Raw genomic sequence first — 13,104 nt, 5'->3', positions numbered from 1 at the left:
GGCGAATGTATAAGGAGGCTGAAATCTGAAGGAGTGTAGTGTCATAAAGACAAAAGACTGTGAAACGAAGACCCAATATCGCAAGGGAGAGTGACAAGTATATTGAAGGTAATCTTTCGTCAAAGTTTTGTCAAGGGTCTTGGTATTCATCCACTAAACATCTATAAGAAGACATTTAAGGGTATTACTCTCAAGAGGAGAGGTTTTGCCCTAGCTTGGACCATTGGACCCTACCATCATACATTGTGATAATACCAGTTGTATAAGACTATCTGAGGACCCAATATTTCATGGGAAAACTGAGCACATAAACAACAAGTACCACTACATTCGAAAGCTGGTACAGGATGGTGTGCTGAAGCTGAAGTCTATCCCCATCGATGATCAAACTGCAGACATTCTGACGAAGTCTCTACCCAATAAAAATATTATGTATTTCAGAAATAAGCTTGGCTTGGTTGATATATCTTCCCTAGTTGAGAGGGAGAGATAGACACATCATCCTTGTCTTCATTTTGAAGAAAGGATGGAGGATTGAGTAATCATCTGGCATCTAATGCTCTTTGAGGATGTGTAGGACCTCCAAGATAAAAGTAGGCAAGAGGATTGATATTCTTTGAGGGTTGGGGACCCAAGATAAGAATAGTCCTAGAAGGTCATACTCGGTGAACAACCGGGTGGGTATGTACCTTGAGAGGCAATGATGAAGGTATCTATCATCATTGGTCTCGCCAACATTATGCTTTGATCTATTAAAGAGATAGAGTTGTTAGTCAAGGCCTTACTATGTGACAATGTTGGTTATCATGATGCTATACAGATAGAGTACTAGTCCGACTCTTTTTATGAGATCTCTTTAGTAATGAATAGCTTGTACCATTTAATGAATACCTCCCTAGTTAAGAGGGAGTGTTGAAGAAAACGTAACTAGGTTTGGTTTTCATTATGACTTGTAAATATAATATTATGAAAAGAAACATTTGTTATTCCTTACATCATGGGTTTCATGAGCAAGATGTGTTTACCATAGCTCAAAGACATCTTCTTGATGTCTTTAGGATTTTGTGTCTTAACATAAGTATTATTGAAGTCATGTCAAAAGGATCTACGCTTCATTGAACAAGTGTCACTATCCCTTGCAAGTCGGCTAAATGAAAAACAGTGATCTCCTTGATAAGTCGGCCCATCTTATGGCTCACATGTCGGCCTAATGTATGTCAATGTTGACCCATATATATAACGCATGGAGTGGCATTACAAGGACAGAACTTAGGATCATCTCAGAAGAAGAAAAGCAAAGAAGAAATACATAGATCTCCTTGATAAGTCGGCCCATCTTATGGCTCACATGTCGGCCTAATGTATGTCAATGCTGACCCATATATATAACGCATGGAGTGGCATTACAAGGACAGAACTTAGGATCATCTCAGAAGAAGAAAAGCAAAGAAGAAATACATAGAACCACAGTGACTCGGTGAAGCTCAGATACAAGTATGTCTCTTGGTGAAGTCTGTCTCTCGGTGAAGCTCAAAACACAGTCTATCCCACGAAGAAGTCATATATCTCACTGTAAGGTCTGTCTCTCGGTGAAGTTTGTCTTTCAGTGAAACTCGGAAGCACTATGGTAGCCGAGAAGCAGTGGACTGTGATAAGAAGGCGAATGTATAAGGAGGTCGTAATCTGAAGGAGTGCAGTGTCTGTTAATCTAGGTTGTCATTGATGTCAATATGGCATTGGCCGAGATGGAAAATATTCTTGTTGCAAATGTGATACACGATGTTTCCCTAACCTAATTACAAACCCTATGAGTGTTATCTTGTAAACCCTTGATGCCTAACGAACATTATGAAACCCTAGACATTTAACAATGTAATGACAAACCCTTTATTGATAACAATTCCTAAAATATGACAACCATATTGGCATATAAGATAATTGGTTGTGCTGCAGTTTATATATGACAATCATATATATAATATAATAATATTTTGGCATATATATATATATATATACCTTTATATATGTTTGTCAAAAATAAATATATATATTATTTATATGATATAACATATATAATAAAACTCTATATTAAACTTAATCTCACATAAATAAAAATGGTCTTCATCTTAGCGTCCATTTTTTGTTATGGTCCCCACACATCAATGTCAGCAATCATCCATTACGAATTATATATCGATTTCATCAAAACTATATGTCGGCTCCATTCCAGCATCTTCTCGACTACATACAAAATCACGATTGGTATAGTATAAATATATGGTTTGTTGGAAAACGGAATGACATACTAGGAGCAAATTAAAAAGACAAGCGGATAACACAGATAATAAAGGGACATGAAGAAGCGGGAGTAGGGAAGTGGGGTAGGTGGATTTTACTGGAAGAACGAAATGTTCCAATATGGGAAATGGGAAATGAACGATTGAGCAAAAGGAGTCACCACAAATGGCTTAGCTTTCCCATGACTAAAGTGGAGGGAAGCTAGGCAATTGCAGGAGAAAATAGATTGGTGAAAAGAAGCATATGTGTAGGAGCACGCAGCGCAAAAGAAGCAACATGCATAAATCACTTGTATCGTGATTGGGAACTCATTCCCTACATTCCGGTGTGACCCAATGAGTGCATTGGTGTTGGATTTAAATGAGAAGGTTGAGGTGGAATACTAATTCACTTAGTGCTTTCCTTAGGGTGGAATATCAGTGTGAATAAGGGCTTTGTCCCTATGATCTCCATTTCCTAGAGCAAGTTTTTCTTTAGGAATAATTTAGGCAAGTCGTGGCAATTTCGTGGAATTTCTAAGTCCGAGTAAAGTAGAACTTGGGCATGTAGCGAGAGCTGGTATTATAGTGTTAATTACCATGAGTATTTTAATGGCTAGTTTATCATTAATTTATGGGATTAGTGCATAATCCACACCATGCCTAGCTACTAGGTGATGACCCTTTTTAACAAGCATGGTAGTTAGAAAACGTGATGTTAGGGGTCAGCCTCAGATGATAGGAAAATTCTTGTCACGCCACTCATTAGCACGCGGGACAGTTGAACCATTTTTTACCTTAGCATAATAAAAGAAGTCATGACAGAATTTTTTTCCTGTTAGATAACATGGAAATCCTGCACAGTGGATTTCGTTAAAAGTCGTGGAGACCTGATAATTACGGTGAGGACCAGTAGAGTGGTTAATCAATGTTAGAACACAGGTGTTATTAGTGTCAGATATTGAATCTAGGCATCAAGGCGGTCAAGTGATCAATGCTTGCACCAACTTAAACTCCTTATAAGGTAGATTTTATATTGAATTCGGGTGGGTCCTACTTGGCTAAACCCTAGAAAACGTCGAATGATTAGTCAATTGGCAAGTGAATCCAGGGATTTGGACATCCAACTAGAATCGAGTATGCACCTTAGAGAAGGACATGGATTTAGATCTTGGAGAAGAATGGGGCTCACACAAAATGGGGCCTGTTGGGAAGGTTAAGGCGGGAGACCCGAATATGTTTGTGAGGAGGCAGAAATTTGGGAGTATAGAAGTGTGGGAGCATTGAAACAATGTCAAAACTCGTGCACAACAAATATCCCCTCAAACTAGATAAACGAGAAAAAGTCACAAAAGACAAAAGGACTTAGCTTGGTGGGACCTACAACCCAAGCTGAGGTGATAGAGGCCAAAAGAACTTGATTATGTTTTAATTTTGGTCATTGGTGCTCCGACAAAGGATTATAAGAGGAGGTCAATGTAGAGATGGAGAGATCACTTGAGACACTTGTGGAGTTCGATTTCCTTGGAGAGTTCAATTTTTCCATAGAGGCAACAATTACCGAAAGAGTACGAGCTTCAGAAGGAAGCAGAGACAGAGAGGAGCAGGGATAGTGACCCGGAGAGGCAGCAACAAGAGGCCAAGTTATTCCCAGTGAGGCAGCGTGGAGGACTATGCAGTCAGCTTCAGAGGGCAATTCGATTTCGCTGTGGGAAAAATAAATTCAACTTCCAGAGGCCTGGAAAGTCTTCTAGAAGGCCATAGAATCATTTTCTTCATCAAAGATAGCCAGAACGACTTGATCAGAGGCAGTTTTGGGCTAGACGTCATAGGGTCTGCGCAAGCACTGCACTGGGGCCTACACAGAGGATCCAGGAGGACGCGTTTTCTAAAGCAAAGTTGTGTCAGGGTTGCCTGTGGAAGAAGGAAAATTCCCTTATATAATTTCAACCAGATTTTCTTGTTGTGGATTGCCAGTTTTTGGCATCCAGATTGTACTGAGAACTTCACTATTGCTTAATAATATAAAACCCTCAGTTGCTGCATCCGTTTTCCCAAGATGGGTTTTTCCGGGGACATTTGCCAAAAATAATTGTGTCAATTTTTATGTGTTAGCATGTTTCTCAGCTTCCAACGCTATTATTTTCCATAGTTTTATTTGTGAAGGTTGCAGTGTATCTATTTCGATATTTTGCCGTAGCAGAAAATTGTTAATTAATTAACAATTAGGAGAAATAATATCAGTTGTTGCAATAGGATTTCAGTAGTGAAATTTTCACATGCTATTAGAACACAATTGATCAGTTGGACAACTCAGAGGCAAAAAGAAAGAATTTGGCTGCTCAGTGTGGACAGTAGGCCGAAATTCCCAAGGGCAGCTTAGCCTTTTGCCAAAGAGGCCGCGTTGCTTGAGGAAGATAGATTTTTTTGAGAGGGGCAGAAAAATTCAATCCTTCCAAATCGAGTGATTCCATGGGCAGAGGGAGCAACTCGGAGTTTTCATTGAGGAGATCTCTAGCTAGACGCAGTGGTTTTTGCAGCAGTTCGCTAGAGTAGAGCCAGCGTCGGGGTGGAAGAGAGAAGAGCACACACAGAGGGAAAATTTTCCTCAGGGAACTTCTAGTCTCAAGAAGTTCGATTTTCCTTGTGTTGATTTTTTAGTAGCTTGGGAGGTACTCCAAGCCCTAGGGTTCAGGGTTTGGAGGGCAAAGCACCACAAGAGTCACTTGTGGGCTTGGAACCCAAGTTTTGGGTTTTGCACCCATCATGATTTGGGACAAAACCATGGACACATTTTGACATGTGATGGGTGAGGATGATAATTCTCATCGAGACAAATCCGAAAAAACGAAAATCATCCGATTCCGAGTTGTATAAATGGAGTTATGAATTTTTTAAGTATATGGTTGGATTTTGCACATGTATGGTCAAGTTGACCTAATGATTAGAAGGCTTATGACAGTTGTACAAGCCCAATAATGACATTTTGTGGGGCCCTCATATTGGATATAAATAGGAGGTGATTGGGGTGTCATTTCTAACATCTAAAGTGAGCAACACATCACAAGAGCAGCTCGTTGAAGGAGACAAAGGATTTTGTCTTGGCCACAGGCATAATGAGGGAAACCAATGTGGAAAAGAAGGTTGTTTGGGCTTCTGTTGGTGACCGAATTACAAAGGAGGGTCGAGGTCCAAGGTGTTTAAGGGCTGATTTATGAGTGGATTGTCCCCAAACAAGGTTGTCGCAGTCCTGTGTAGGAGATCTGGAGCATGTTGCAGCGACTTCAAGGAAGATCGTGTGTTGTTTGAGGGCTAGGACAACCCAAACTTGCAATGAACTACCACGGCCTCTCAAGGAGGGGTAGTCGCAGCATTGAGAAGAAAATCTGGGAAAAAATTAAGGGTTGGCAGGTGACTGTGGTTTTGCCCTAACCAAGTCGAGGTTGCAGCACAGGAGCAGACCTTAAACAGTGAGCTAAAGGTATGTATTTTGGTGCATCTTGTATGTGTTGGATCCGTGTTATTGGATCAGTTTTGGATCGATTTTATGAGCAACCTACAAGTGCCATGTGTTGAGGTTGACTTGGGCATTTGAGACCTCAGCTACGAGCAAAACTTAAAGTGAAGTGTTAGGTGCCAGTGGATTGGTGGAGGGCAGCGTGTTGGCTACCCAAAGTAGTCCTTGAGAAGCAGTCTTGAAGTGACGTAGACAGTTAAAGGTTGGGTGAAGGTTGAAGCCTTATGTGTAGCTCTTTGATGGATGAAAGAGGCTACTAGCTTGGAAAATTAGAGCTCAGGTATTGGCCAGCCTAGAGAGCAGATTGTATTAGCCCGTGTTCATTGTAGCATAAGTGACGTGCAGCAGTGATAGGTGGCAACACTCTTGGAGACTCTATGTGTTTTCCCTTGATGGACTAAGGGGCGGCTAGAGAGCATAATGGGAGAAAACAACTAGTAGGACAAGATACAACATAGAGTCTGCAACATGATTGTAATTGTATCTTGTATTCCATAGATTGTTGTATTGTTCAGATTGGTTTAATATAATGAAGATTGGGTTGTACATTATTGTACAATATGTTGTTAAAAATTGTGTATACTTATGCATATGTGATTTACTGATTTATATTGTTCCGCTGTGCAAAGTAGTTATGTTGAGATTCTTGGTTTAGTAGCGTCAGAGATTCTAAGATTCTAACCTAGACCCAAGATTGTGGAAATTCAACATGGTATCAGAGTGTATCTGAGCTACTTTGGAAGATAGCAAATCAGAGTTGTCCACAGCAAAGTACATCTTAAGAGGAAGTTGGTCACATTGTAGGTGAAAATGTCGAAGTTGCAGGCTAGTCTCCGATATGAGGACAGGTTGGAGGGTTTGTCCAACTATAGACCATGGAAGAAAAGGATCAAGTTAGTCTTGCAGGTTAACAGGATCAGGGAGTTTGCCGAGAAAGCCATAAAGAAGCCAACTGACCCAAAGGAGTTGGAAGTTTACGAGGATTTGGATATAAGGGTGAGATTGATCACCCTTGATGGTGTGAAGGATCCCCTAATACCTCGTTTGTCCGAGAAGAACACTACACATGAGATGTGGATGGCTCTTCAGAATTTGTTCCAGAATAAGAACAAGAATTGGGTATTGGTATTGGAGGACAAGTTGAAGTTCACCAAGATGATACAGGGTGAAAGAGTGACTTCGTATCTTACGAGATTGTCTCAAGTCAAAGGTACAACATAGAGTCTACAGCATGACGCAACGAAAATCATCTGATTCCGAGTTTGTATAAATGGAGTTATGAATTTTTTAAGTATCTGGTTGGATTTTGCACATGTGTGGTCAAGTTGGCCAAATGATTAGAAGGCTTATGACAGTTGTACAAGTCCAATAATGAAATTTTGTGGGGCCCTCATATTGGATATAAATATGAGGTGATTGGAGTGTCATTTCTCACATCCAAAGTGAGCAACACATCACAAGAGCAGCTCGTTGAAGGAGACAAAGGATTTTGTCTTGGCCACAGGCATAATGAGGGAAACCAGCGTGGAAAAGAAGGTTTTTTGGGCTTCTATTGGTGATCGAATTACAAAGGAGGGTCGAGGTCTGAGGTGTTTAAGGGCTGATTTATGAGTGGATTTTCCCGAAACAAGGTTGTCGCAAATCTGTGGAGGAGATCTGGAGCATGCCACAGTGACTTGAAGGAAGATTGTGTGTTGTTTGAGGGCTAGGACAACCCAAACTTGTAGTGAACTACCACAGCCTCTCAAGGAGGAGCATTCGCAACAGTGAGAAGAAAATCTGGGCAAAAATTAAGGGCTGGAAGGTGACTGTGGTTTTTCCCTAACCAAGTCGAGGTTGCAGCACAGGAGCAGACCTTAAATAGTGAGCTAAAGGTATGTATTTTGGTGCATCTTGTAGGTGTTGGATCCGTGTTATTGGATCAATTTTTGATCAATTTTATGAGCAACCTATAAGTGACATGTGTTGAGGTTGACTTGAGCATTTGAGACCTCAGCTACGAGCAGAACTTATAGTGAAGTGTTGGGTGCCATTGGACTGGTGGAGGCAACGTGTTGGCTACCCAAAGTAGCCCTTGACAAGCAGTCTTGAAGTGACGTAGACAATTAAAGGTTGGGTGAAGGTTGAAGCCTTATGTGTAGCTCTTTGATGGACGAAAGAGGCTACTAACTTGGAAAATTAGAGCTCGGGTATTGGCTAGCCTAGAGAGCAGAATGGATTAGCCCGTGTTCATTGTAGCAAAAGTGGCGTGCAGCAGTGATAGTTGGCAATACTCTTGGAAACTCTATGTGTTGTCCTTTGATGGACTAAGGGGCAACTAGGGAGCAGAATGGGAGCAAAGGACTGGTAGGACAAGATATGACATAGAGTCTGCAGCATGATTGTAATTGTATCTTGTATTCCATAGATTGTTGTATTATTCAAATTGGTTTAATATAACGAAGATTGGGTTGTACATTATTGTACAATATTTTGTTAAAAATTGTGTATACTTATGCATATGTGATTTACTGCTTTATATTGTTCCGTTGTGCAAAGTAGTTCTGTTGAGATTCTTGGTTTAGTAGCGTCAGAGATTCTAAGATTCTAACTAGACCCAAGATTGTGGAAATTCAACATGGTATCAGAGTGTATCTGAGCTACTTTGGAAGACAGTGAATCAGAGTTGTGCACAGCAAAGTATAGCTTAAGAGGGAGTTGGTCACATTGTAGGTGACAATGTCGAAGTTGCAGGCTAGTCTCTGATATGAGGACAGGTTGGAGGGGTTGTCCAACTATAGTCCATGGAAGAAAAGGATCAAGTTAGTCTTGCAGGTTAACAGGATCAGGTAGTTTTCAGAGAAAGCCATAAAGAAGCCAACTAACCCAAAGGAGTTGGAATTGTACGAGAATTTGTATACGAGAGCGAGATTGATCATCCTTGATGGTGTGAAGGATCCCCTAATACCTCGTTTGTTCAAGAAGAACACTACACATGAGATGTGGATGGATCTTCAGAATTTGTTCCAGAATAAGAAGAAGAATTGGGTATTGGTATTGGAGGACAAGTTGAAGTCCACCAAGATGATACAGGGTGAAGGAGTGACTTCGTATCTTACGGGATTGTCTCAAGTCAAAGATACAATATAGAGTCTGCAGCATGATTGTCATTGTATCTTGTAATCCATAGACTGTTGTATGATTCAGATTGATTTAAAACGAAGATTGGGTCGTACATTATTGTACAATATTTTGTTAAAAATTGTGTATGCTTGTGCATATGTGATTTACTACTTTATATTGTTTCGTTGTGCAAAGTAGTTATGTTGATATTCTTGGTTTGGTGGCGTCAGATATTTTAAGATTCTAACCTAGACCCAAGATCGTGGAAATTCAACACCTTGCAGATCAGCGGTAGTTGTGATCAGATCTTCTCACTCCAAAAGGGAGTGCGAATAGAAAAGCAACAGTCGGGCAGAAGGAAAGAGGAAGTTTTCGACAGTTCGTTGAGATGGCCACTGTTGGGCTTCGTGATCAAGACAGGTTGGATGGAGCTTCCAACTACATCATCTACAAGGCAAGGATGTCCTTCCTTCTAGATGAATATGGCCTGAAATCCTATATTGATGCAGTGGTGGCAGTTCCTCAGGATGCAGATCAGCTGAAAGAGTACAGAAAGGAGATGGCGCAGGCGAAGCAATTGATCCTAGACGGAGTCCAGGATCATATAGTCTTGCATATAGCTAGCAAAGATATTGCCAAACAGATGTGGGATGCTCTCTCGGCGTTATATCAGGGTACTTCCCTACAACAGAAGATGTACCTCGACGAGAAGTTGAGGCTTATCCGGATGCATAAAGGAGAAGGCATAGACCCCTTCTTCACCAGGATTCAAGAGGTCCGAGACCAGTTGTTGGTTAAGCGCCTCAACCCACAGAGCTAGTGATATTGGCACTCAACAGTGTCTCCGACGATTGGCAGGTCTCTGTCCAAAGCATATTGGGTAGAGACGTGTTACTAGAGTGGGACAAGATGTGGGCTGACTTGTAGCAGGAGGAATTGATGCGAACTCTTCTAAAGAGTTCCATCAATAGCAGCAGCAGTGGATCGAAGATGTGAAGGAGGAGGAGAATGTGGCCCTCGCATCTAAGGGTCCTAGTTAGGGACAGGGGGAGCAAAGGAAGAAGAAGAAGGACCTGTCAAAAGTCAAATGCTTCAGGTGTAGTGAGCTCGATCACTACAATACCCAGTGTCCATCAATAAAAAGGACAAGGAGGAGAAGCAAGACCAACAGGAATCTTCAGCAGAGATCGATAGGCTTTCCTCTAGGTTGGAGGAAGACTTCGCCATGTTTGCTGATATACCTCCAGGAGTGAGGTGGGGTGACTTGGAGTTGTAGCCCCAGAGAGCTACAGAGATTTGGGCAGGGTCCTTGAGGAGTCCACCTCATGGATCAGTACCTAACTATAGGGGCCCACAGTATTCACTAGCAAAATGGATCAGTGGCAGTTGATGCAGTCAATACCAGAGTGACAGTTGCAGACTAGTAGTAGTCAGATACTAAGGAGCGCAGTGCAGTGTTGACAACAGAGCAGGTGGCTCAATGCAGAGTTGGCAGCAGCGCAGATTTCTTAGTGAAAGTGTAGATGCTAGTAGCAGTCAAAGACTCCGCAGTAACGCCTATACTGATATGGACTATCAACCACTCACTATAAAGCATCGCCCTCCCTTCCCATACCCCCCTCCCATTAGGAATAGAGACATAATAGTAGTAATCCCTTACAGCTTATTCGTTTACGCTCAGCTCTATGTCTGCTTATTTCTTTTTCAAAGAATGGAGACTTCAATAGAAGACAGATGCATCATACTGAACACAATTGATTCAATATTTTGGATGCTTTTCAGTTGCTGCAACAACAAATGTGAGGGAGTTGCAGTGTTGGCAACAGTATGGCAGTGTCAGCAACAACACAGATGCAGTGTATATCAGAGTTGCGCAATGGTTGGTGGGTAGTATGGCCAGACATCAACTGTGTGACAGGAGATGATGCAGAAATAGGGTGTTGTGGTAGGGAGTGCAACACTAGAACACATTCCTCGCTAAGAGGGAGTGTTAATTTTCATAGCACCAGATGTGTTCTAGCCTTGAAATGTTGTGGAGAGGCTAGAATACATGAGATCTCCAAAACCTAGAAATCATTTCAGGAAATTCCGCCTAGAAATGACTTAATTAGATTATTAACTAGTTTTTAAATATTTCCCAAGTCTAAACTTAGGGAATATGGTTAATTAATCAGTGTTAATTAAGTCAAGGCGAGAATCATCTAGAAACTCACACAGATCGATCCAGAGATGATCCTAGTCATCGATTATGTTTTAATTTTGGTTGTTGGTGCTCCAACAGAGGATTATAAGAGGAGGTTGATGTGGTGATGGAGAGATCACTTGAGACACTTGTGGAGTTCAATTTCCTTGGAGAGTTCGATTTTTCTAGAGAGCCTGCATTTGTCGGAAAATTTCAAGCTTCAGAAGGAAGCAGAGACAGAGAGGGGCAGGGATAGTGATCTGGAGGATGCTTTTCGGATCCGGAGAGGCAACAACAAGAGGTTGATTTATTCCCAGTGAGGCAACGCAAAGGACTGTGCAGTCAACTTCAGAGGGCAATTCGATTTCGCTGTGGGAAAAATCGATTCAGCTTCCAGAGGCCTGGAAAGTCTTCCAGAAGGCCAGAGAATCATTTTCCTCAGCAAAGACAGGCATAACGACTTGATCAGAGGTGGTTTCAGGCTAGACATCAAAGGTTTGCACAAGCACTGCACAGGGGCTTGCGTAGAGGGTCCAAGAGGACGCATTTTCTGAAGCAGAGTTATGTCAAGGTTCCCTGTGGAAGAAGGAAAATTCCCTTAGATAATTTTAGCCAAATTTTCTTGCTATGGATTGCAAGTTTTCGACATCCATATTGTACTCAGAGTTTAACTGTTGCTTTATAATATAAAACCCTCAGTTGATGCACCGGTTTTCCCAAGTTGGGTTTTTCCTAGGACATTTGTCCAAAAATAATTGTGTAAATTTTTATGTGTGTGTGCTAACATGTTTCTCAGTTTCCAATGCTATTATTTTCCGCAGTTTAATTTGTGAAGGTTGCAATGTATTTATTTCGATATTTTGTCGTAGCATATAAATTGTTAATTAATTAACAATTAGGAGAAATAATATCAGTTGTTGAAATAGGATTCCAGTTTGGAATTTTCACAATTATTTATGTTTACCTAGTTTTGGTTTGGTCGTGTAGGAGCAGGATGCTGGCCGAGTTTGTTTGGAAGTTCTGGGAACAAATTATGGGCAGATTTCCTATGTGTTGCAGGCCACATAAGTTCTGGTTTTAAGAAGAGGGTCGAGACCCCTCTGAGCAGTGTTTTGAAGGGTTGTAAAGTCCTAGTTTATTGCATGAAAGAGGGTCGCATACTCTAGTGGACTAGCGCAGGAGATGAGGGTTTGTATGAGGGAAATAACGCAATTTTTTTAGGACTATTTTAGGGGCCAAAAGTAGGGAAATCTTGTAGTTGTTCAGGAATCCTAAAGGGCAAGTGAAATCCTTAGGAAAGAGTGCTCAAATTTGAGTTCTTTCAGGATAGAAGAGTACGTAGCTCTTTCAGGACAGAAGAATACGTCTTAAAGAGGTAAGGGATTGTCTTTCCAAGTTGGTCATTGCAAAGTGATGGAGAGCTGTAAATTAGGGAAACTGACAGTTGTTTATCTTACCCTAGTTTAGTCATCTAAAGGCTATTAGAATACTAATATGTGGGTAGTCCTTGATGCCCTAGTTGAGACTAATCTCCTATGCAAGAATAGTTCCATAAGACACTCCCTATGTGGTCTAGTTTAGAGAAGAAAAGAGGTCAAGACCTAGTTCAGATCGTGGAAAGACCAATGGGCGTTGGGACTATAGCTTGGGATGTCTTGAAGTAGAGGTTAGTGGGCAAAATCAAAGAAACAATGGAGGTTTGTTCATAGGTGATGAACAACAGTGCTTGGCAGCCCTAGATCAATCAAGGTATTGATTATGTGAGTAGCCTATGTTCAATCTTCTTGGAGAAACCAAAGAGAGATTGATAGTGGCAAATTTGTCAGTTGGAGATGCAAGCATTTTGAAGTAGCAAAATTTAAAGTGATCAACAGGAGAGGAGGCAAAGTACCTGCCATATGTGTTCAGTTAGGAGCATCCTTCCACATGACCGGGAACAAGAAGATTTTTAGCCACCTAAAGGAGAAGGACATGCAATTTCAAATTGAGCTAGGAAATGATGGTCAGTGTGCAACTAGAGGAGTTGG

Source organism: Pinus tabuliformis, chromosome 1_1 (genome assembly GCF_031772625.1).
Source record: "Pinus tabuliformis cultivar Carrire ecotype Pingquan chromosome 1_1, CPIR1, whole genome shotgun sequence".
NCBI classification, from domain to species: Eukaryota; Viridiplantae; Streptophyta; class Pinopsida; order Pinales; family Pinaceae; genus Pinus; species Pinus tabuliformis.
The sequence above is the reverse complement of the archived record's forward strand: the minus strand, read 5'-3'. Positions refer to the sequence as shown.